The sequence below is a fragment of the Macrotis lagotis genome, chromosome 1 (genome assembly GCF_037893015.1).
Source record: "Macrotis lagotis isolate mMagLag1 chromosome 1, bilby.v1.9.chrom.fasta, whole genome shotgun sequence".
Lineage (NCBI taxonomy): Eukaryota > Metazoa > Chordata > Mammalia > Peramelemorphia > Peramelidae > Macrotis > Macrotis lagotis.
In genome coordinates, this window is record NC_133658.1 from 565,677,388 (window position 1) to 565,703,619 (window position 26,232).

General features: G+C 36.9%; 1 long non-coding RNA gene across 1 annotated transcript in view; it reads right to left on the bottom strand.

Annotated features, from left to right (window-relative positions):
* The window catches only part of LOC141507147 (uncharacterized), an 866,305-nt gene that overhangs the window by 109,144 nt on the left and 730,929 nt on the right, over nucleotides 1–26,232 (bottom strand). Inside the window, exon 10 of the long non-coding RNA XR_012474087.1 lies at nucleotides 24,162–24,214. This is a non-coding gene — a long non-coding RNA (uncharacterized LOC141507147). The remainder of the gene's footprint in view (nucleotides 1–24,161; nucleotides 24,215–26,232) is intronic.

Consider the following 26,232-nt stretch of genomic DNA (forward strand, 5'->3'; position numbering starts at 1 on the left):
TGATAACCAATGAATTGTTGTTAAAAAGAAGAAACAGAGAAAAGTGGTAAATGGAAGAAAACAGAACTCGACAGAGAATTCTGGGCCAATCTCATGCAGGGACAAATTGCTCTACATATCTCCAGAGGCCCCAAGAACATCACAGTTTCATTACAAAATACAATAAATGGTGGTCACATATTTTTACCTTGAATGGTCAATAAACAAATAAATATTAAATATCCTTTATCTGGTAAAGCAAGAGGAAGCCTTTTCCTCCATATTCTAAATAATAACACCTTCTGCAAGTTTTTTTCAGTCCTTAATTTTCATGATTTCCTTTTGAGATTTAATTCCCACTTGTCTTGTATATATCCTCTCTCACATAAGGCTGTGGGATTCTAGACAGTGGAGACCCTGTTGTTTGTTATTTGCCTTTCCTAAGGCCTGACACATAGAAGGCACTTAAATAATGCTTGCTAACTGACTCAAGGATTAAAATGTTTTAGAAATATTTCCATAAAACTAGTTTAAGTAATCTTTGGTACTTAAAGAGGTAAGCTTAAATTATCTAAAAACTTTATTTTCTAACAATATTAAATAAAAACCCTTCCTCCCTGCCTCTCACTTTCCCTCTTTTCATTCACACATGCAAACATATGCACACCCATAGATGAAATATGATTATAAAAATGTGACTTTATTAACAAATGTAACAGAATTTTTACCTAGATTTGTTATGAAAAAAACAATTTGTAAATAGCAAAGTACTATTAAAATGTGAGCTATGATTATTAAAGATAATAACAATTATGTAAATATATCATGTCAAGTGAGCAATAATAATAGCTCATATTGTTAAGTGTTTTGAAACTTTTCCTCATAACTAGCCTGTGAGGTAGTATATATGATAAATATCTTCCATCAAGTATTATGCTATTATCACCCATTGAAACCTTCATCACAAATTAATTTATCAAATTAATGGTCTCTATCAGAGAATAGGTACCAGGTCCAATTCTTCCTTCCTTCTTCCTTTCCTCCTTTTCCCTTCCTCTTCCCAAACATTCAGTCATCATTCCTAATGCTGTGCTACATTGGGGGAAGATACAAAGATAAATGGGCCCTAACCTCAAAAAAGCTTATAATTTAATATATGATATAAAGTAAGGCAAACAGACAAACAGAATATACATTAGACTAAGTCGAGCATATCAATGTACTATAACAAAGTGTTCTAAGAACACTAATGTTTCTACCAGCTCTTTAGAGAGGTTAAAGGGTTATACTGTTAATAAATGTATTAGGACAGATTTTTAGTCTGGTTTTCCAGACTTTGTAAGTGAATAGAAAAGCAGGAAATTTGCCAGGTCCAACATTCTAGTAGCTATGACTAGAAAATTCTGCAGTATCTGATGTGGCAGGGGAAAGGCCTGAATGAGAGGGCCTTGGAAAACTTGAGATAGGAATAAAGGGTAGGAGAATCTACAGAAATAGAGAGGGGAGGCACAAACTTATCAGAGAATAGAAGGTGCTAAAACAAATTGGGCCTGTTTCTTGGTATATTAAGTTGATTTCTATTCCACTTCTAAAAAACAAAACAAAATGTTCAGGGAAAGTTTACCAATGCAGAGAGTGATATCTTAATAAAGGCTTCATTTTGAAATAGCAGTTTTACTATCTTTTTCTTTCAATTTGTTTGCTCTCTATATCAAGTTTATGGATAGCTTTGAGGACAGTAACCCTTTGCCTCTCGTTTGTCTGATTCATATGACCTTTAATTACATTTCCCCCCTTTTTATGTCACATAATCAAGGTCAGTATTATTCATTTATGAAATTTGGTTCTGGGAAATAATTTTAGATGCAAAAAGAGGGTACTCAAAAAAGAGAAGGTGCCCTTTTAAAAAATGCATCTTTCATTGTCTATAAAGGTTAATATCCAGCCAGGCTTTGACTGATGTTTACCTGTTAGGTTGATAAACTTTTATGTTCACCTTTAGAGAACCCAATATCAACAAATGCATTCACTCTTTAGAGAATCTAAAGCAAAATATACTCATGATTTTCACTTTGAGGTTGTGAGTATTTATAATTATATATGCATGTACATGTATATAGGTAAGAGTGATAAATTGAGAATAGTGAATGTTGATCAGTGAAAAGAAAAGTCTGGTAAAAAAATATTGAATAATATTGAATAATGAAAGGTCCCAAATAAGACAAGAAGAGAAGGGTGATAAAGCAATTCTTTAATTCTTTGCACAAATAGACCAACCCTATAAGACCTACTAGATATCAGGGAATCAAAGCTCAGAAAAGGGGATGTTGCAACAACAGTTCTACTTCTAGACGGTTGCATTTATGCATCTGTATTATTAAAAATGTGCCAGCTCTAGCAGGCTCACAGTGCAGAGCAAAGTGCTAGAGTTACAGCTGGGAATTTGTCTTTCAAGGGTTGGCTCTATTTACTGGTTTTTTTGGTCTGTTCCTCCCTGGGGGGCCACAGTAGGGTGTTTTTTTGGGAGGGGGACAGGGGTGGAGGAGGGAGTTTTTGTGAGTTCTATTTTGGATGTCAGTGAATAGAAAAGCAGGGAATTTGCCAGTCTGTTACTCAGTTATACTGAAACATGATGCAAACTGCCTCAATTTGGAGCACAGAAGGTGCTGAAAAAATTTCCTGAGTAGGTCTTGAAAGTTGGAAGTCTTTCTTCAAGAAAGGGTTTATCTTCATCAAATTCTTCAATCACATAATGGCGGTGCATTGTTGCTGTCTCTTTCTTCTTCTATCTAGTCACCCTGCCATGTTCCTGTTTGGATTTCCATTACCAAAACCATATGCTCTAAAAGTAGCCAGTATGTTACTGTAAGAGTAACTCATAAGCCAGGAGAATATAAAAGAAATGTATGTGTGTCTGTGTATGTTTAAAAAGTCCCTCCTGCATATGTACCCAGCAGGGTATAGGAGTGGTACATGTTCAAACAGGCTGTGTCTTCTAACTTTTTCTCTTCTGTTGTCTGAACATATGTGTCCAGTATAAACATACAATTACATGGATGTATCTGTTTGTGTTTCTAATACCCTGCCATCTTGAAAACATTTCAGTTTTCTGGAAATAGGATCACATAATTTGTTTTGATTTGAACAACTGCACAGCAAACGTATGTGGAGTCACAGCAGCAGGTAACACAAAGCCCCGAAACAAATAGGAAACAAGGTTCACGACAACATAAGGGAGCAGCACTTCCCTTGTGAGGTATTCCAAGCTAAGGGAAGATGTGGAGAGAGGTGAAAATAAAAGAAATACTGGTAGATGTTTCAATTACCGAATGACTGACTGACTGAACTTACAAAGATTTTTATACTTTGATGAGACAATGATGCCCTCAACTTTCAGACACTGTGTCATAATTTTAAGGAACTCTTGTCTTTTCTTTCCTGCAATATTCTTTCCTTTGAAATCAGATCATACTTATTCTCACCAATGCATGACCAGATTGTAGTATCTTTCTATAAAACCAATAAGAAAGTTACAGCTCTCGGAAGAAAAAAAATCCCAACAACCTTTCATGCTGAGATTTCTCATAGTAGTTCTCAGCACAGAAGTGATTTTTTTCCCCGCCTAACTTGCATAAAGCCCCGTTAAGCAAGGTTTGAATTTTCCCAGCAAGGAGAAAGTGTTTTTCAGCTGTTAAATTTTTCAGATGCTTTTTTTGTATCTGGATAAAACTCAAAAACATGTTTGTTTCAAAACATAAACCTTGTCATGTACAAAGTCTTGCATATAGACTAATGCCATTGCCATGTCTGAGGATATTTGGTTTTGAAATAAGGAAGTTATATGCTTTTAAAATCAGCCCATTACTTTTCTCATTAAGCACTGACACCAATGTGATTTTATGAAGGTTCAGGGTGCGTGCCTTTGGCACGCTTGATTCCCAAGGATGAGCTTATTTCTAAGTGAAAGAGAACAGCCAGATTTGAGCTGAGGAACATACTCACAGCAAGCCCTCTACACTTCTCACTCCTGTTCTGTAGGACTTCTGGGGCAATACTGAACCTTTCTGACTTTTCAGTTTGTCTGTGCTGCCGCAGTTGGTACAACCCAGGCTAACTGGCACATGGGTGAGAAAACCACATGACTGGTATAGTCAAAGAAGCCCCATCTGAGTGCCATCAAAACAGCCAGACCTATCTGCTTTTAAAATGAGCCCCATCAGCCTTCAGTTCTAAGTGAATGGTCAATGTTTCCTACATCAACAAGGCGGAATAGAAAATTACCTTCATCTGTCTAACATTCCAGTCTCAAAGCCTCTTAAGTTACAACAATTGCTCTATTTGTTTGCATATTTTACAGGGAAATATGGTTTGAATAGCTGGAGATGAGAAGTCAGGTGATTCTGGAGCAGCGCTCCAACTATGTCAAACTGAATAGTAGGTACTGGGTCAATCTAGAGTCCTCTGACCCAAGTGCAAAAAAGGGAAAGGAAGTATACAGTTTAGAAGAGACAATCATTAATAATTCTCAACCCTTCCCCTCCCTCCAAAAGCTTTTTCTCCTTCACTTTTTCATGCCAAGACATTAATAAAATAATAAGTCCAGCCCTCATTCATAGCATTTTCAAGATGTCAATGTTCACAATGTAAATTTAACAATCAACTTTTGAGAGTTAGATTCAGCTAGTTCTGGAGCACCCCTGAGAATGATGCCCTTGAGGAAAAAGAGATAAATTTGAGAAACTCATTTTAAAGCCTATCATAGAAAAAGTCTTTAAAATTTGGTAAAGCTTAATCTTCACCAATTATTTAAGAAAAAAAATCTCAAGATAAACCAGCCATTAGTTACTGCTAGTGACTGAATGCTTTCTAGAGAGGACCGGAGCTTCTCACAATTAACCCCCCCCCCCAATAAATGCAATATTCAAAATAACTAAAGCCACATAACGCATGTGTATGTGTTTAAAGGTACTATTTGACACGAATCCAGGAACAATTGTTTCACTGTTGTCTTATACATCATGACAGAGAGGAACCTATGTTTCTTAAATCAGAGCTTTTTCAGGAAAATTATTCTCTGAATTATAGCATTCCACCCCCTCCCCACCTTATACCAATGCAAGACTTCAACTGTGCCCCTTGTCAGCTTCTTCTGACTGTTTTGAATAAATTGTTCCTGGAGTTTAAAAAAAATAATAATTTGTACAACTGTGAGTCTTTTAAAACAGCCATGCTTTTCAAAAATAAGGTACCATAACAACATCAGTTTCACAATGTCCTTTATGACAGAGAAGCCAGATAGATACAGTTTTTCTGTTGGCACAGGTGGTCAGGGAACAGACCCTTACTTAGCTCATAATGGTGTTGCACAAACAAATGAACTAATGTCCTTACAACATGTGAACTTCTGAAACCAAAGCTAATAAATAAAACCTTCCTCCTGCTTTTTATCAGAGGCAGCATGGAAGCCTGCCTTCAGACATTGCAGAATGATTACATTCAGAGAATTGCATTTACCAGCAGACAGAGACCAATGTATATGTCTTTTAGTGTGGACTTCTCCAGTCTTCTAGACAAATGTTACAAGAGCAAAAGAACTGAAATTAATTTATGTGTTTCCTCCAAAATATGAGTAACCATCTCATAAAGACTTCCTGAATGTTTAGTGCTTGTGGTAGTATGTGTATGCATACACACACATATATACATATATGCATATACACATATACACAAATTTGTGTGTATATATATATATATATATATATATATATATATATATATATATATATATATACACACACAAAAACACACATATGTTGACATTCTTTAGGTTCATTATGTTCACCATCCCGGTGATTCCCTATCCAGGATCATGGAATGATAAGGTGTGAAGGTTTGGTCTTTTGGGAACAGGAAAGCTTGAAACAGACTAACTTTTGTGTATTGAACATAGTTTCTTAATATTGGAACTGTGGAGCTGTTTTGCAAACAAAATAAGGGCCACATTTTTCAAAAGACTTTAATTAGTCCCCCAATTTTTATGGGTACATTTAGTTGTTTGCATAAAGTCATTCTGTTATCAAAAGCAGATCACCCTCTACATAAATGACAAAGCACCATGTGCAAATTGGCTCTTGAGCAAAAGTCATTATTCAGAACACACAAATCGGGGAGACTGCATACCCTCAAGTGTTTTTTGGGGAGAATACTATAAACACAGGTGGGCTGATAAAAATTGGGCCCTCCTATGTTTGTTCATTGTTTCTATATGGAAAATTACATTTCTCTGAGAGTGTATGTGTAAATATGCATCTGCTTATGTTTTGGCAACTCTAAGTTACCTAAATTAGTTTTGATCAACACTGTCGGATTTTTAAACTCACCAGTGTAATAAAAGCAAGTTAAAAAAAAAACACGCCACACACACAAACAAACCCTACAGTACATTGTGTGCTCTGCTGTTCTGAGCCCCTGCATCAAGACAAAAGGAGAGCGAGACTTTGTCATTCGCTAGCTGTTAATAATCAGGAAAAGATCTGCCAGACAAGCTCTTCCAGGGCTCTGTCTGTCTGGACCAGGTATATGCTGCAATACACAAAGGGCTTTGCTGGGGGAAAAAAATGAGTGTTCATGGACAATGATGCAGCTTTCTTAATTAAGATTTTCATTACTGATACATACATTAAGGTTCTGCAAATGTAAGCGCCGAAGCACTCTCATGTGCAGGTAGATGTCCCTGATTCTATCTTCAGGCAGTAAAGCTAAAACATATTAAATGTACACCCTGCAAATGTTGTGGGTGCCTGGAGAACTCCAGAAATATTTCTACTGGAACACAGGGGGCCCTATTATACACACATTTGTAACACCTCTATTAAGCAAACTACCCTGACTGACCTTACCTCCTCTCTTTTACTTACATATATAATTGTCTTTGTGTGTGTGTGTGTGTGTGTGTGTGTGTGTGTGTGTGTGTGTTTAAAAGGTCTTTAATTCCAGACCTTGCATGGCTAAAGTCAATCCAGGAATAATAGCTAACAATACTGGGAGTTCAAGATGTGTCTGTTTTCAAATGTTTATTGCTGAAAAAGAAATTAAAAATAGGGCCAGTACAGTTGAGAGGGATGGCCCAAGGCGGGGGGGGGGGGGGGGGAGAAAAAAAAAGGATAATATGCTCAGTTGGCCTAATTCTAACCCTTCTGGTTGACATAATGGTCTAATGAAAAGAACAGTGGGACTTAAACTCATAAAACCTAGGTTTGACTCTGAGTTCTATCACTGGTTGTAAGACTGTTTGGCAAGTCAATCAGCCTCTCTGAACCTGTTTCTAAATCATAAAATGGGGGTAATAATACTTGTCTTTTTACCTCACAGAGTACTGTAAAAATAGCACTTTTTTAAACTGAAGAGTGGCACAATATTTTTCTCACTTAGTACTGGATCCACCTCTGCTGGGTTTTCCTAGGCGTTGGGGCTGACTAGTCTGATGCTGCTGATATCTTGTAGGCCCTAGACTCATCCCTATCTACCTCTGCTGTGATTGGTCTTTTCCTCTTTGTTCATTTGCAGCTAAATTAGAGGTTTTTAAAATAAGTCAATTTTACTAAGGACCTAAAGAAAGTCAAACATTTTACTACCTCCTCTTGGAAAAAAATCCCCATTCCATATAAAATTGGAGAAGTTTTCAGAGTAATGATTTCTGATCATTAATTAACTAAAGTTTAGCTAGAGTTGAAACAGAAAAGCATCTAGCTCTTGTTTTTTCCTCCTATTTCAATACTACCTTTTCCAGTTTCAAAATCTTTGCTTCCTTTTCCATTCCTAGTTTTGCATCGATTTTGACACCATGCCTCAGTTCACTCTGGTACTCCCTTCAACACCTGAAGTTTCATGATCTCTGAACATTCTTGCCCCCTTAAAATGTAAGCTTCTTGAAGGCAGGGTCAACTTTTTTTCCCTCTTTCTTTTTAGCTTAGTTCCATCTCCTGCACTGTACTAAGGTACAATATCTGACACATATTATCTACTTAATCAATGCTAACTGACTGACTACTAAATTTAACACACTTATAAGTTTCTTGCGTTGTATTGCCTGCCTTGGGTTAGCCACTTAGTTGTTTTCAGTATGAGGAATAACTCCATCCTTCAGTTCATTTGTAGAGAAGAGGTGACTGCTATGTCTGACTATGTCACTCATTCCATTTGATTCAAGACAACTCTGTCTACTGAAGAAAATCCAAACTACTTTTTTTTTTCTTTTTGGTTTTTTCAAGGCAAACGGGGTTAAGTGGCTTGCCCAAGGCCACACAGCTAGGTAATTATTAAGTGTCTGAGGCTGGATTTGAACCCAGGTACTCCTGACTCCAGGACCGGTGCTTTATCCACTGCACCACCTAGCAGCCCCATCAAACTACTTTCAATGAGCATTCGAGCCCTCCACAATCTGGGCCAATCTATGTTCTGAGTTTATATCTCACTTTTCACCTTCACATGCCTTCCAGGGGAGGACGGGAGAAGGACTGGAATAGCAGAAAGCATAATGATGCTGGAATCAGAGGAACTGGCTTTAAATTCGACCTCTGTCTAAGGGCAAATTACTGAGGCCTATTTCATGGTTCCCAGTTTACTAATCTGTAAAAAAGTGTTGATGTACTTTGAGGACTCTCATAGCTTTTGAACTGTGGATGCTATCCTCCAGTCAAATTGATTATTCTGCTACTGTGCTATAAGAAGGGTGGGCAGTTTCAGAAAAGCATAGAAAGACTTAGATGAACTGATGCAAAGTGAATTGAGCAGAACTAAGAGAATATTATACACAGTAACAGTAATATTATAACAATTAACTGTGAAACTTAATTAACTCTAACCAATGCAATTATCCAAGACAATTTCAAAGAACATGGTGATAAATGCTATCCATTTCAGACAGAGAACAAAAGAATTCTAAGTGCATATCAAGGGATAATTTTTTAAACTTTTTTGTTATTTTTTTGTACAATAATGAATATGGAAATGTGTTTTGCATGACTTCACATGTCTACTTTATATTATATTGCTTGACTTCCCAGGGGAAGGGGAAAGCATCTAGAGGGAGGGAGAGAATTTGTAACTCAAATTTTTAAAAAATGAATGTTAAAAATATAGTTTAAAATAAAAAGTTATGAATCAAAGTAAAACACCTCCCAAATGGATTATTCTAAATGTGTCCATTAGCCTCCTGTCTTTGTATCTTTGCTTACATTGTTCTCTCCCCAATATCATACCTTTGTCTTCCATCTTTGATTGATGACATTTTACATATCATTTCAAAACCAATCTCAAAAACCACCTTCTCCCTGAAGTTTCTCTTAGATCACCAATTGAAAATGATCTTTTCTTCCTCTGAACCATTATTGAATTCTGAAAGAAATGTTGATCCTTTGGGAAAAAATGTATTTTGAGATCTAATTCTTTCAGAATCTTTGGCCCTAGTTCCATTATTTGCTATCTTTATGATCTTGATCATTTAACTTCTCTGAGTCAACTTCCTCAACTTCTTCAGTAAAATGGTGATAATAATACTTCATATGATCATAAGACCACAGTTTAGAGTTAGGAGAGACCTTAGAGCACATTATTGAAGAGATTTAATATTTGTGATCTTTCATGTATGTAAACTATCTCATATATATCAGCTATTCATTATAGATACTGCCTGATCCTCTTAGGCATACACCAGAGATCATGGCTTGGTAATTCTTTTTGCCTTGGGGTGACTTTCCTCCCATTAATGATAGCCTCTCCTGGTAGCAATAGTGTGCTTCACTCTCTTCTTTTAGGCTACCCTTTAGACAGAGGTTACCCCAACCCTTTTAGCAAAAGACCCTTTCTTGCTCCTACTCCTAGATCTCGAATCAAAATAACTCTCATTTTTCCCATATGGGGCTTTTCAATCTGTACTTTTATGTCTGCATTCTCTTCCCTTAACTCTACTACATTTAGCACTTCCCTGAGTATACTGTATCTTCTGTTAGAAAATAAGATCCTTGAGAGTTTGCTATTATTGTTGTTCAAACATTTCAATTGTGTCCAACTCCTTATGACCACATTTAAGGTTTTCTTGGCAGAGATATTGGAGTGGTCTGCCATGTCCTTCTCCAGCTCAATTTACAGATGAGGATACTGAGGGAAATGGAGCTAAATTACTTGCCCAGGGTTGAACATAGGAAGACATGTCTTCCTGCCTCCAAGTTTGGCACTCAATCAATTATGTCACCTAGCTACCCCCATTAGTCATTTATAAAGATTAATTAGACATGTAATATATACCCCATAGTCTATTAATTCTAAAGAAAGACAAAAATCCCAAGTCTGCCATCAAGGAGGTTTTTATAAATATATATTTTAGTTTTTGCAAGGCAATGGGGTTAAGTGGCTTGCCCAAGGCCACACAGCTAGGTCATTATTAAGAGTCTGAGGCAGGATTTGAACTCAGGTACTCCTGACTTCAGGGCCAGTGCTCTATCCACTGTGCCACCTAGCTGCCCCTAACGAGGTTATATTCTAATGGGGGAATAACCTGCCTTCATGTCTGGTATTCTATCCCCAAGCCACCTGGCTTATTTCCCTTATTAGATTATAAATACCTTGAATTCAAGATATTATTTGACCCACAATAATCTGTACATATTATGTGCTTGATGGCTTGCAAGGAAGGGAGGAAGGAAAGCTTTCAATGAACAGATCTTTTTGGGTCATGCTACAGTTCTGTCTTTTTCCCCCAGGTTCTTTTTGATACTTATTCAGGTAAATCCAGGGGAAAATTGAAATTCCATTAGATTAAAAGTGTCTATATTTGACTGTAAGCTCCTTAAGGTAAGGACTGTCTTTCTTTTTCCATATTTGTATTCCTAGCACTTAGCACAGTAACAATAGGTGCTTAATACATATTTATTAACCATTAACTAAATTCTAGACGTAGCTTTTTGTTTTTTTTTAATACAATTTAAAATCTTAAAACTAATCATATTTGAGGTCTTTTTCTCCTGGATAGGAGATAGTGCTTGAGTGGTAGATTCTAGGCACTGGGCTAATGGGGAGTTAAGGAAAGGGGTTGTCTCTTACCTATTATATACCACATGATCAAAGGGAAACTTGTGTATTTTACAAACAAATGAAAGAAATCTAATGCAATTTCAAACCACATTAAGATTGGCATAATATCTGGGACTAAGGAAACAAGACAAATCTATACTCTTTCCTAATCATATTTTGAGAAGGATATTGAAAAGGTAGAGAACACTTGAAAGATCATAACCAGGATGGTGAAGGACCTCAAATCAAGCCATGGGAGCACTGGTTGAAGAAACTCATAGTGTACTAAATTTGTGGATGGAAACACTTGGAAGATGGAGGTTTAGTAGATTTGGTATGTTTGTACTCCAAATGTTAAAGATCCAAGAAGGGAAAATTAAAAAGATACAAATTTAGACTTACTCTACAGAAAAAATTCCTGATAATTAGAGCTCTTCAAAAATAGAATGGACTGCCTTAGAATTTAGTTCCTTCTCATTAGAGAATATCTTTTGCCTTTGTAATCCCAGTTCTTATCACAGTACCTAGTTCATAGTAGTGCTTAATAAATGGTTATTGACTGACTTTCCAGCAAAGGAGGACCATTTAGTGAGAATGCTATAAAAAAGATTTGTATTTGGATATGGGTTGAACTAGACACTGCCTCCCTTCCAAGTCTAAGGTCCCTTCCAACTCTAAGGTTATGTGATTCTATGACTACATAATAAGGAAAGGGTAGTTTACACAAAGTTTACATTACATAGTAATGAATTGTTTTATGATTCATAGTAAGTTTATCTATTCAATGAATCTGAAATCAAACTTGATCTTCCACATGCTGGGGAGGAAAGAACGAAACTATCACCAAAGAGATTCCTGATCATCAAATAGAAGACATCTGGCTATATTCCTTTGCTAATTTGGGATTCTTTCTATGCAACACTGAAATAATATTGGCCAATAATATTTCACTTGCTCTCTTCTTCATTGTAATTCATATCCTTGAAGGCTATAAGGAGACAGTGTCATGGTTGTCACCCTTTGTTGGAGTTTGCTTTTCCTTCATTTTTATTCCAGAATGATTGCAAGGGGACAGAAACATATCTGCTTGTGGAGATGTAGGTCAGCCTTGTTGTGTGTGTTTGTGTGTGTGTGTGTGTGTGTGTGTGTGTCTTATGGACATCCTGGGTATAGGGTCCATCTGTGCTTATGGATGGAAGGGAGATGCTAGTCTTTATTCCCAAATAGATAAATGGATGGTGTACTGATGTTTCATGGTCAAGCATTTCCTGTATTTTAAAGTTAAGCTGTCATTGGATATGTTATAACATCAATTGATTATCACATATCTGGTACAGAAGAATGAGAGAATCAGCTGAACAGCTAACATAGCAGCCATTAATTAAGCACAGTGATGACAGAAAAAAACAAGGAAAAAAGAGAAAAACCTAGGGAAATGAACCTTATTTTTAGAAGGCTATGCAAGCATACTCACACACATATATGTATGTATATAAAAACTTGTGACAGTGATCCTTTTCTTCCCCAGATCTTTGCTTATCTGTAAAGTCCAAACTTAAAAGGGCAGAGTACAGGGTTCGTCTATGATTTTTATTCCAAGTGTTTGTTATATAGGATACTTGGTCTTTACACCCAAAAGACTGGGTTTAATTAGAATTAGGGATGGTTTTAAATGAAAGGTGATTATTATTTTTTCACATGTCAAAAAGGTCTAGAAATCTTTAAGGAAGGATTGAAAGTACAACCTGGTTTAACCCACCCAAACTTGATATGCAAATTAGTCTACCACAACTAATTATCTGGAAATGAATCCCTGGGGTCAGGGTAAGTACATCTGATTTGTATTCAGTGACACTGCTTTAGGAGGAGTGAGGGGGAAAATATAGACATCAGAAGGAAAAGAGATAAAAAGAGAACATAGAGAAGAAAAAAACCTTGCTTTTTTTCCTTTTCAGAACTTAAGATACTAAGTCTTTACCATGCTTTTCATAGTCTCCCATCAAAGCAATGCTTGTTTGCAGTTTTACAATTGGATGGCAGGAGTAATATCAATCAATCGATCAACCAACTAATAAACCTTTATTGAAAGCCTACCATGCTGCCAGGCACTGTGCTAAGCACAGGGGTTATAAAAAGATGCAAAAGACATTCCATGCCCTCAAGAAGCTTAAAGTCTAATGGGAAAGACAACATGGAAACAAATACATACAAGACAAGATAAGTAAATAAAAATATACTTAAAGGAAATCAGAACTTAAAGAAAACCAGAAGGTAGGACTAGGGAGGGAGAACTGAGGGATGGTATGTATGTTTTTTTTTTTTTTTGGACTTTGTTAGGTTTGGGAGGAAAAGAAGGAAAAGGGAGAGAAGGAATATGAGAAACACTCACAGGGTTAATTAACACTCAACGTTAATCATTATTACTGTGTCCCTACTTGGTCTTTTTGAATGAGGTGTATAATCCAGAGACAGGTGTATAAAATGAAAAGTTTTCCAAGAGCATCATTAAGAAAGTGGGGCACTCGGCTCTTGGAGCATTAGGTGCACTAAGCAGGATGCTTTGGTCCATAACAATACCATTGGTGGTACTAAAGATGTGGTTCATAACCACATCCTCCTGGGTGTTTGACAGCACAAGTGGAGAACAGCAATACTTCTAGTAGGGATAGGTCAGCCACTTTCCACAGTTCTTAGCTTTCTTAAAGGATGATCACCATGCTCTTTAGCTTCCCTCCTCCCTGGTCATTTCCCTTGCTGGACAATAGTCTAGGATTTATGGCAGACATTACTTTCCTTTCTGGCTTGACCTCTTTGTGGGTTTATAATTTTCTCTCTCTGCCCCCAAAGTAGGGAGAAGACTGCCCTTGGGCCTATTTTCTCCCTGATTCTTTGCAAATGACTCATTTTAATGCTACCATACAAACCTCTTGGCCTGAAAGAATGAATTTGTTAGATTTCTACATCACTGAAGGTCTCTGGGAAAATGCCTCTCACAGGATGCAGATGCTTGCTGTTCTTCAGATGCTTAGAAGGTCCTCCTGTTACAGGGGTTGTGGTTGGCTCTGTCATTGGGGCATTTCTAGTTCTCTAATATCTTTTACATTCCCCAAAGTTGCTGAAAAATATTTCATTTCATTAAGTGTATAATAATACTTACAGGAATCAGGGAGGTAGAGGAAAAGGTAGAGGACACTGATGACATGCCTCTAGCATTTTATTTCTGAGAACATTCAGAAATCTCTATCTAAATATGGTAGAAGAATAGTCTCAATTCTTCCCCAGAGACATGGATCAGGCAATATTTTTCTTTCCCAATAATTTACTGATTCTGGAATCTGACAGTAGAGCTCAGACAATCATTTTTTCTCTTTGTGTGAGTGAAGCATTAGTTTGAATTTTGTATTCTTTTTTTTTAAATAGGGAGAAACATCACATAAATATAAGCACCAAACTGACATCACATAAATATAAGCACCAAACTGACTAGTGTCCTTGCAAGTATCCTGATTTGTGCCTTGTTTCTGATTGTACTAACAAGGAGGTTTGAGTTTGGGAGTTGGTAATGAGATACCTGCAAAAATTTAGAATCCTAGAATTGGGCTTAAATGATAACCAAGGAAGACATAAGATATTGTCCTTGCAGTAAAACATAAGATAAAGGCTGTAACAACCACTTAAAGATTCTAATACAATTTTTCATAGGGAATAGAAATTATTCACCCTTCTAGACAAATTCAGTTGATTTCATCACATTCCCCTTAAGTCTGAGAATTTCTTAAATGGTCATACAGTAGGGCAATTCATTGGCTGCCAGGTTCACAATGCACTTGATATCTAGTAATGAGTAAGTACCTAGTAAGAGAACACTATAGAATGAAAGATATTCAGTAAATTAAGATATTGCTACATCCTGCAACATCAATTAAAAATGGTAAGAAGAAATTTGAATTGGATTGGAGTGTTCTTGTTCATCTGGAAATAAAGAATGTCCTTTTCCCTCTGGATCTTTCCTTCCCTTCCATAATGTCTCTTTGAAGTTAAGAGATGGGAGTGACATACATAGGACTCTTTGGATGGCAGATTCTAATAGGGCAGGTTCTCACAAAAAAAGGGAACTTTGAGTTTTCAAAAGATTGGGAGGAACCTCAGAGGTGATAGGAACAGAACTTCATGTATTTCAAACTTCTCAACAAGAATCTCCTCTATAAATCCAGTGTCATCCAGTGTCTTCTCAAAGTTCTTTGGTGAGAGGGAATCTACTACTAAAGGCAACTAATTCTACTTTTAGCTAGCTCTAATTGTGTTGCAATAAAATTATGTTGATATTTTATATATCATAGGGGGAAAACTATAATATAGCAGACTCTGAAGTTAAAAATGAAGGTAATGAGTACAGGATGGCTGTGAGCAGGCTGCAACATGTAACCAATTAAGTACCTTCCAGAAGAATAAGAATAAAAGATGTCATTAAAGAAGTGAATGATAGGAAGAAAACATTGGTTGGTCATGTGGTGAGGGAAGATAGGTATTCCATTGGAGTCTTTGAGTTGTCAGGGAAAAATGAGGAAGGCCTTCAACTAGGGATGTATTGAAGCTACCTAGAGTTAGTTCATGAGAGCTAATGGTTAAATTTTCAATATGATCACTTATATCTTGGGATTGGGCAAAATGTTACAAGTTAGGGCTTGCTTTATTATTTTATAAATTGTCTAGTTTTAAGAAAGTGATAGAGAAAATGAAAACATAAATTAAATTTAATAAAAGTATGTCATTTTTTTCTGAGAACCAATTGTCAAACATTTGCAAGTATACCCTTGCCTCTAGATCACTGGGACAAGCTTATGGGGGGACATAAACAAGAGTTGCACAGGATGGGAAGACAAGAATTGGTGCACAACTGCATTATTGGAGGTAGCTTTGAAAATGAGACTACATAGATCCATTTAGATATTAGTATGCATGATCATATATAGATATATGAATATATAATCGGCATTTTTACATATTTATAATCAAACAATTAGGAAGCAAAGATGTGCTTTATCCTTGTAAAACTATGCAGCTTCACCCTATTTAGAGCAGTTATATCTCAGTGCACAAGAGATAAGTGATCTCAATAATGGAATGGAATAGGAAAGTATTTATTGAATGATGACTAAGGGACAATTCTGTGCTAAGAGGTGAGGACATAGACAAGTAAGACAGTCCTTGCTCTCAAAGAGCTTACATTATAATTAGGGGAGACAACACAGATGGCAGGGTCAGCTTCAGAACAAACAGTCAGGCCAGGTGATATAAAGCAGTAGAGCAGATGTTATGGCCCTGTGTAGACCTTGGAGGGCAATGGCTGGACTGATGGTCAATTAATGGTTGTTTGGAAGGAAACAATGGGTCCCAGGGCAAGAATAGAAGGAAGACTGTGGATTACTTTGGGCAGAGGTATAGAGAGGGGTAAGAATCAGCATTCAGTTGAGAGTAGGAATCTAATGCCTGATGGAAACTGAGAAAAAGAAGTTGGAATAAGATAGGAAAGAGGATTTCCCAAAGTCTGCTCTTTTTATTCCCTCTAGTTCTCTAATATCTTTTACATTCCACTGGTATGTTAATAATGGGCAGGCTAGGCTAGAGCTAAAGGTCTCTGTATCTTTTCCTTAGTTTACCTGCTAGTCCCTCAGTACAGGTGCATACACATTGAAACCATTCTGTATCTTTTCATCCTTCTTTGTGACCTGTAGCTACCCAGTTTGGAGTATTTTCAAAGGGGAATTTCTTTTCTTGACTTACAGAATTAATTCTCTGTGGACTGTTCTCTATATTCAATTCCCTGCTTTAGCTCAATGCTGTCTGTTATACTTTTAAAAATATTATTTGCTAATTTAAGGGAAACTAAAGCAAAAATTTACATGCCACCAATATTAGCCATACAAAATAGAGAGCCCAAATGTTTCTAAATGATCATAATTTGGCAGAGGCAGTGGCATAAGTATCCTATGAACAGAATACCCTCATTTTTCCTAATCTTTTGTCAAGGTGAGGTAAAATTTATAGCAGAAAAAAATTGGCTTTGAGGCAGAACAGGGTTCAAATCCTAGATCTATTACTACTTATGTGACCATGGTCAAGAGTAACTATGTTTGACCATGATTCTCTTCCTACCTCCCCTTATTATTCTTGTTTTACTAGTTCTTCATCCTCTTTGTTGGTATCCCTAAAGTCTGTCAGTTCTCTGACAAAGAAATCTATTTAGGAGATGCTCTAAAACTACCTCTAGGTAAATGCCTCCTAACCAAGTCTTTTTTTTTCTGCTCCTTAGTTCTTCCTTAATTCTTAGTCTTCAAATACATGTTCCAAATTGAACTCAACCCCATCTTACATGCTGCTTCTTCCAACCTCCTTCTCTCTAAGCTTGAAAACTTGGAATCATCTTTGACTTAATGTTGTTAATTCAAATTACTTCTACAAAAATGCTCAGATTCGGCCACCTTGAATCTATCTATCTATCTATCTATCTATCTATCTATCTATCTATCTTTACATATCATATATATGTTTCATATGATTTATATATATGTACATACATATATGCATACATACATACATACATTTAAGATGGCAGAATTTGAGCATATTTTTAAGTAGAGAAAAAGAAACAAGTCTTTGGAGAATGGGAAATTAAAAATGAGAGAGAATACTGCTATTAGGACTATGAAATATAAAAATGGATCATTTTTGTTGAAGTATATATATACTCACAAGGCAGAGGAATAGGATCCACTTGTACAAAAATATTTAAAGAGGTCCTTTTCACAGTAGGAAAAAAAATGGAAACTAAAGTGATTGCTCATCAATTGGGGAATGGATGAAAAAGTTAAGGTATATGATGAAGGTTGATAGAATACTACTGTGTGCATAAGAAATATGGAAGAAAAGAGTTTTAGATAAACCCAGGAAGACTTGTATGAGCTGATGTAAAATAAAGTGAGGAGAACAATTTATAGAACAACAGCAATATTGTAAAGATAATTGATTTTGGAAGACTTAGGAACTACGAATAACTCAATGACCAACTATAGTTCTAAAGGTCTTGGGGTGAAATATGTAAGTCACCTCCAGATAGAGAACTAATAAATACAGAGAGCAGATTAAATCATAATTATTTTCTCTTTCAAAAAAAAGGGAGACAGCATATAGAGCAAGATTCAAGGGGAGACAGTATAGGTTGGAATCATAAGTGGAGTTCATCTTGCAAGAAAAAGGGTCACCTCTTTCTCTCTGACTAGTGGGAAAGAAGGAAGTAGGTTTATTTGAGTGGAGGAAGAAAGCTGAGGAAGTTCATGTCAGGTGACCCTAATCTTTCTTGTAAAATAGGAGATATGATTATCTGATAAGAAAGGACATTGGGGTATAGAGTAGGGGGCTTGAAGAGAAAGGTTAATGTATGGAATATCCATTTTAGGAAATGTGATAGGGAATACCTAAGAAATTAATTAAAAGACAGTTGTATAGCTACTAGAGCCCAACTGAGAGTGCACAGCATTAATCTGTAAGGGACTCAGTCAAATAACTTCATGACTTTCTCCAATAATGCTCAGCATCTCCCAAGTCAGAGTGGAGAAGATTGATATGGATTACTTAGGTAGAGAGAGAAAGAAAAAGGTGTCTATCTGTAAAAGTACAGCATCTGTGTGGAATATCAGTCTGCTTTCCTCTGTGTTTCATCTTATTGATGCTGTCTGTCTTCTTTCGATCTCCTCCATCCCCCTCACCTTCTGTAGTTTATGGAACTCACTGTTGTCTGGTAGGTAGGGAGGCTGCAAGAAGTGGTACCAGGGTGGGCAAATATGTGGGGTTCTTTGTTTTAATATAGTGCTCCAGAGATTGTAAAAGTTTTAGAACTATAGTCACATTAAAAATTGAAGACAAAGAATGGTGCCTGGGCAGTGAATAGCGATGGACATTTTAAAGATGACAGAATTTATTTTATTCAACCTAAATGCATGAAAGTACAGGTGGGAGCATTATTTATGCAGGTATATGCAAATGATTTTATAAAATAAGTAAAGCCCTTCTGCTTTTTGCAAGTTGCCAAGGTGGTTCCTGATATTTTAAAAGCTATAGACCTTTAAATGTAATCTTCTGAGTATTGGAATCCCTCTAGCAGAATTACTGACATTGTCAGGGCAAATTTATTTATTTTTTTCTCCTAAGAGATGCTTATAAGGTTCTCTTAATCATCATGGCCAGAGTGGTATTTACAAAGAGGTAACATGGGGGGAAAAACCCTTAGAAATTATTGAGGAATTATCACAATATTCAAAGCTGGTAATGTTAGCCTAGAAAACATAAACCCATCTGACCCCATGTGTCTGGTACAGTGAATTCCTAAGCTCAGAAATATGGAGCCCGGCTGTGCATGCCATATTGGTGTTGTAAGACTGGCAGTGGGTTGGCTTCAGCATGGTCTATTTCAAACTCTTTCACAGTGCCCAGTGTTGCGTGTTCCCAGATGACATTTGGTTGGCAGAAGCTGGGCCACCAAAGCTGGCGGCCTGGAATTTGGCCCACTGTGTTTTGACAAACATATAATTGACCATCTGATTACCAGGCTATGTAACTGTACTAGGGTCACTAGGAGAACCTAGGTCTACTTTAGGTTCCTACTAGTTCTCTTATTCATCTACTAAGTCTATTTTTTAGAGCGCCAAGGCGTGGCTCCTTCAAAAAAAAAATCATGCACACTAATTTCTCTTCCCCCACTCCTAACACACACATGCAAAAGAGAATATGGTAAATATGGCATAAGCTATTGAGAATTTTCTTAACATTGTCTTGTCAGCTCAAAGTGAACTAGAGAAAAGCACATTTATGATGAACCCTGATAGAGTGAGAAGAAATGAATATTTTTGAATTTTTGTCAACTCATGACTGTGTACAAGTTGAGAGTCAGTTTGGTGGTATGGAACTTCTGCTCTGAAAAAGACAGCAATGGGGAAATTATGGGAAATTTAGGGAGTAATTGACTGTAGGGGAACAATATTAAGAGATTACGCTCCATTACATATGAATAAAGATGGCTGCTGCTGTTTAAGAATAAGAAAAGAAATGGGGAAAACTCTTTTTCCCGTTTCCATTCTGGTCCAAATATTACAGTTTCCCATTAGGCAATATTCACCTTTCAGGAGGTCTAACAACTCTGGAGCTGAGACAACCATTTTTTAATGTTCACTCTGATCAGATAGTCGTGGAGACTTAAGCATCAATTCATCTCTGATAGAACTGTCAAATATGAGGCCTAATTCTGTAGCCCACAATAGATTAAAATGTAATTGAGAAATATTTAATGAAACAAAGATACATTAAAAACAGTTAATATTAATGTGTTTTTTTCTAAATTAACATCAGTCCTCCCTATCCTTTCTTTCTGGATGGTTTAGGCAGCCTCCGTTTCTATTTGAATTTAACTCCACCATCTTAGAGGATAAAGAGGATAAAGGCTGTGCCTTTTTGCATCATACTTAGCTGAGAAGTATCTCTATAAGGAACTGAATACACATCACTACAAAGCAGAAGTGGATGATAAAAACAAATCAAGCCAAATTAGCTGCAATATAGCAAGAGAACAGGAGCTGTCTTTTAAGTTTTTTGGAAGCGTGTTACAAGCACTTGGTACTGAAAAAGAGAGAGAGCCAGAGGCTTGAAAATACTATGTAGCAACAGTAGTTAAAACAGTGTAGGTTGTTTGTTGCCTGTTGTTGTTGGCCTTGTTATTGATAGAGGTGACAGTAAGAGGGAGGAACACATGCTGGGTGAAACTGGGGACTCGTGGACGTTTGTGTGTTTGTGTGTGTGTGTGTGTGTGTGTGTGTGTGTGTGTGTATGATGGAGAATCCCATTGTAGTTTGGAATCATTCTTTATCATTTCTTCATTTAAGAATGTCATCTTAATTTCCCTATCCTGAAAAAATGATGGCCAGAGTCCAGATAAATAAATCTGAGTTGCAGATATCCCACACATAGAAAGGGGTAAGTTATACAAATTAGATGTTCAAAGTCATTTGCTAAAGGACAGCATGACTGGAGAAAGCTCTGGCAACATAGTATTATAAAATAACAATAACTGATATTTATACTTTACAATGTGCCAAGCACAAAGCACTTCATATATTTTCTCAATGGATTCTCACAACAAATCCTATATAATAGATGTTATCTCTGTTTTATAGGAAAGGCGACTGAGGCTGAAGAAATGAAGTAGCTTACTCAATGGTTACCAGCTAAAGTTATCATTTGAGGCAGGAACCAATCTCAAGATTCACCTGTCTCAAAATCTAGCATTCTTTTCCCCTACTGGGACAATCAATCAACAAGCACCTAGAATGTGTCAGGCCTTGTGCTAGGTGTTTGGAGTATGGGTATAAAGAATAAAAACAATTCCTACGCATAAAACGTTTATATCCTAATTGGGAAGAGAGCAAACACACACACACACACACACACACACACACACACACACATACCTCTATGCACACCACATCACTGAGTTAGATTCAGTGTTGTTTGGAAGGAGGAAACCAGTGGTTGGGAAGTCAGCATATCTGGGTTTGAGTTCTAGGCATAACACTTGTTAAACACCAGCAGGTAACTAGCTTTACTTATCTGAGGCTTAATGTTTCTCATCTGTAGAGTGAGGGAAATAATACTTGAACTAATCCATGGCATTTTTACGGGGAAGTATTTTATAAACTGTAAATCACTGGCTACCCAGGAGCTGTTCTCACCATCCCCATCCCCAAGGGATGTTCTGAGGACCAAAAGAGGGAATAGATGTAAAGCCTGTAAGAGCTGAAAGTTACTGTTGTTACAGAGTTGTCTTTTCTTTGTCTATGGCAAAAAAGGAAGGACAAAGGAAATTCCTCTTGCGATCAGAGCAGTGGAATAGAAAAAGCACCTGGAGAATTCAGCACATAGTCAGGCCTAATTAAAAGTCAGGGTCAAAATCTGGAACTGGATTCTGGACTAAATGCAAGGCCTGGGCTAGAGAAGAGAGGAAAGAGGCAGAAGGAGCTGATGTTATCTGACTGGGAATGAAAGGCAAGTTAGGAACACTGAAAAGAGCCTAGTTTTCTGACCAGTTCCCAAGGCACTTTCTTCTGTTTTGGATGAGGCACTGGGGTGATATCATTGCAGTTATCAGTTCTTTATATGGGGCACTTGTGTACAGAAGTGCTATCAGAAACCCCAAAGAACATCTGGATTCTATTTACCTCACTGAAAAAGGAACAGACTCCTGCTTTGGAACAATCTAAATGATCAAAAAGCCTACCTGGGGGGGGGGGGGAGGCGTTAGTGTAGAGGCTTCACATTCTCTATAGGCCACTGCTCCCTTCCTCATTCTCCTCCCTTACACCCTCCTCTCATATTTTTGGAAGGTAAACTCTATTTGGTTTCAGAATTGGCCCCACTAGAAAGTGATGTAAGGGAGAAAGAATTTCAGAGTCAATCTTTCAATTATGCTTTCCCTTCAAAATTCTCCTCCTCAATCCTTTCCTTTTGGCTGGAGGTCCTCAGGCCCCAGTGCTGGTGGCTCCTTGTGGGAGCCTTGCCCTCCAGTCCTGACGTCATAATTAACCAGGGCAGCGCAGCCAGGAGAGCACCGTGCTGACTCATGCCTGGTGACGAGAGGATTAATGCCTTGTCTAACACACAGCTATCATGTGAACTGTTTTCCATAAAAGAACCATAATAAAAAAAAATGATGTGCTTGTCAGAATATAAGCTCTATGCAGCACTAGGTAACCCAAAGGGAGCAAGGCTAAAGTACCAAGTGTTAACTGTAAACATGCACATGGACACCCTCCAAAGCATTAATAGACCTTCACTATCAGCACTACAAGTGAGAATAACAAGACTTGTCAGGGGCAGGTAGGAACCACCCCTGCTGTATAAATGCATAATACATGGCACAGGTCTTATGGGACTTTAATCAATCTCCTTTCTCTGTCAAATAAATGTCAGATTAGGCTTCACCCACTGCCTATTCTTTGGAAGACTTCTACTTCTCTAGATCTGTCTGTGTGCATCTGCAAGGAACATTTACAGAAAGGGCCAGAAGGACCCTCTTTCAGTGCAAATGGCTACAGCATAAGGAATACCCCAGGGCTGAGAATGGAATGGAGCTTTTTATTGTTGTGGACCATGGAGAGTGGCCACAGGAGAGAGAGATGCACAGTTAGAAAGATGCTTACTGTAGCTTACCCCAGCAGGAAGACTTCTTAAGGGGTGGGAGGTGCTATGGTTTCTAGTCAAATGGCAGGATTCCTGTGTTTCCAATGATCCTATCAATGACCTTAGAGAGAGATCCTTCTAATTGTTCAGGCAGCTAAAAGTGAAAGCACAGTCCTATTCAGGGCTGCTAGGTCAGGGATTAAATCATAAAAATGTTTTTTTATAATTTCAAACTGAAATCCAATTTGTTGAGAAGAAAGATATAGAGAGAGAAGAGGGGAAAGAGAGAGAGAGAGAGAGAGAGAGAGAGAGAGAGAGAGAGAGAGAGAGAGAGAGAGATGGAAGAGAGAAGAGAGACTGTGTCTACACTGCAAACATGAAACACAGGACCAAGGAGTTTTTTAGAACTTTAAGCTTTGCCATAAAAGTACATTTTTAATAGCTACTATACCAATTGCTGATAGGTATTTAAAATTCTAGGAAAGAACTAAAAATTTTATCTAAAGTTAAAATTAATAAAAAGCTGGACAGAATACTTTGTACTTCAGTGTGGCCTAGTGAATACTTGTTGAATGATTGGAATAGGAGATATTCAAAACTTTTGTAAGTTTCTGAGCAATATCAGTTAAATTCCTAAACAGCATCAGGTTTTGCAAACAGTCACTGCTAGCAGCCCGAAAGATAAAATGGAAAGGGTCTTTCTAATTAGACTCATGGACAACAATGTTGGTCATTGGTGTCATCTACAAAAGTAAAGAAAATGATAAATACATCTAGTATTATGTTATGAACCTACAGTTAAGTCAAGTAAAAACATGATGAAAAATGAATGATCATTTTTCAAACAGGACTCTTCCCTTAAAAATTATTAAAACAGATTTACTTACAGAAGAGGAGGGGATGAGACCCTTCAGGGACAGATGAGGGATTGACTGTTGATCTGAGAAAACAAAAGGAAAAATTAAACCATTAAAAATAAAGCAAATGATATGGCAAAAAGGAGAAAAGAAAGCTTGGTTTCAGCAGGGAATCTGGTCAAGCAGTAGGAGCCCATGTAGTTTGTCACCTGCAATACAAAGAGAACAGAGAAAGCTGCTTCAGGGAAGGGGTTTCCAAAGGGGCAGGCCTCCTGCTATGGTGACTGACAGGGCACTCATTGTCACAGAGTCTATGTGGATTCCGATACTCTGATCTCTATTCCAAGTATGAGCTAAAATATGAGAAAGCATCACCATGTCATTCATAATTAATTAACTAGACAAAGAAAGAGAAAGCATCAAACCTTGATTAATTTTGTCTTTTCTAAGGTTAAGGTGAACCATATAGAAAACCTGGAAGAAGAAAGTAGCCCCCAAAACAGTTGTAGTTAGGCACATGGTCTTCAGTATCTTTTTTCTCCCTGTCTTTATTTCTTCTCCCTCAGGGTATCAAACTTTTCATCTGGATAGGCTCCATCCTCTCCTATAGATGATCTCATAAGTGATACATATCAAGGTCAGAAACTTAATGTGTCACCCTTTATAGGAGTATTTATACTTTTAAAAGAAAATCAGGAAGCTAGCCTCCCACACTTACAAGCTGTGTGACCACAGGCAAGTCACTTAATCTTTCCTTGCCTTTGTTTCTTCATCTGAAAAATAGGGAGAAGTAATAGTACTTACCTCCCAGAGTTATTGTGAATAATATTTGTAAAGCACTTTGTAAAGTATAAAGAGAGATATAAATACTATCTAGGTAACTATGGGGAAAGAGGGTGGTTTTTTCCCTTGGTAACTCTCAAGCATATCATCACTCAACCTTAAGGCTGACTTGGTCATTCTTGTTAGCCTGTTCCTTAAAAGGATATAATTAAGATGGCAGAAAACTCAAGGCACTTTAGCAAACCAATCAAGGGTGCCGAAAAACAAATAGATAGCTTTCTATATCAGAAGCTCTGCCATAAAGTTATTTTAGAAGAATTCATTTAAGATTCATTTAAAAGAAGAATAGATTTGACCAGGGGAATGGGCAAACCAGGAGAAAGCACTTTCTAGAAAACTTGCAGGAAGAGAGAGCTCCATTAAGAGCAATAAGAATTTCCCAGAGAAATGCAATATGCTTTATAATAAATGTCACATGACTGATTCCTACAGACTAAAGCCTTTAAAAGAATATTCATAATAAAACTGTGAAGTCTGAATTCAAATATCTGCCAATGTGAAAATATTTCCAAAATGTTTCCGGAAATGAATTTGATGAGATCTGTCAATAAGATAAATAGTGTATATATGAGTCCCTGGGGACAGTTATTTTTATCTTTGCCTTCTTTTCTTTATGATTTTGGACAAGTCATTTTACCTCTTAGGGCCGCTTATCTCCTCCTTAAAAAAAAAGGAGCTAGATTACATGATTCTGATGATCCCTTCCAAGTTTCGTATTTCATGATGTAGAAAAAGGATGATCTTAAAAAAGACTTAGGTTTTGCTCAATTGTCATTTCCTACTCTGATACATGCTTGTTCTTTCCTCCCCTGCAGGGAGGGAAAGAATCAGATCAGTTAATTGTCTACTAAATCTTCCATCATAAATGAAATAATTCTCTTTAGCATATGTTAAAGTTACCATTATTCATATTTAGTGCTACTGGTATTTTGTGGTACTTAATATATAATAATAATAATAATAATTTTTCGGTCAAATTTTAATGAACATATACATTTTTAAAAGTGAATAATTCAGAGTTAAAGTTCAAATGTTGTCAGGTTGTAACAGGATAAATGGCACCTAAGTTGACCCAGCACATCTGAAGGCTAGAAAGCATAATATTATTCTTTCTGGACTTAAAATGACAAAGGCCATGAGTGATATGAATCTGAGATGGAGAAAAAGATCACAATGTGTATGCCACTGTCTAAGACAAATTACAGACAAATTAAATTGGGGATTTTACTGGATATAATTGTTATCTTTATATATTAAT